Source organism: Carlito syrichta, unplaced genomic scaffold (assembly GCF_000164805.1).
Source record: "Carlito syrichta isolate Samal-C Ts95f unplaced genomic scaffold, Tarsius_syrichta-2.0.1 Scaffold303482, whole genome shotgun sequence".
NCBI classification, from domain to species: domain Eukaryota; kingdom Metazoa; phylum Chordata; class Mammalia; order Primates; family Tarsiidae; genus Carlito; species Carlito syrichta.
Window position 1 is genome coordinate 48,019 of NW_007247578.1, and position 696 is coordinate 48,714.

Genomic DNA, 696 nt, shown 5'->3' on the forward strand with positions numbered 1-696 from the left:
AAAATTAGTTCACACAAAGGCCGTTCATATTATTTGTTTCCTTTCAGTGTAGCTGTAGACAGGAAATAAAAATCGGAATCAGCCTATTCCTTGTTAGGGTTAGTACTTAGCATTTGATGTGTCATGTCAAAAGGGAGCAGTCGTTTTGTTTGCTCTCGGTAACCCCAGGCAGTATCAGGAAGTGTCTCTCCTTATGATGTGATCCAAGTTATTCTCAGAGTCTTTCTCGAATGTGTTTAGAGTGTGAAACGCTGAGGCTAAGGATGGACGGATGGGGCGGCGGGGGGAGGGGGGCGCGAGGGGCGGGGCAGCGGCGGCGGCGGCCGGGACCAGTCTGCCTAGTCTGGTTTTCAGAGAAACTGGATTACAGTCTCCGGGTTAAAGCCTTTATCTCATCATTTCCCATCCGGCCATCTCGCTTCAGCTTATGCTGACCCCTGGCCCCATGAAATGAGCCGCCGTGCAAAAGTGTTCTGTCTTTTCATGGGGACGATGCCTGGCTCTTCTCTTCCTCTCCCCCTCCTCCTCTTTTTCCTTCCCTTTCTTCTTTCGTTCAGTGGCTCTGCTCTTTCTTGTTTTGCTAGGGATTTAACTGGTGCTGTCTGTTAGAATGTCTGGATGTAAGGTGCCCTCTGGTACAGCAGGATCCACCTGATGGTCCCTTTATGGGGTTTCTTTTTTTTTTTTTTTTTTTGT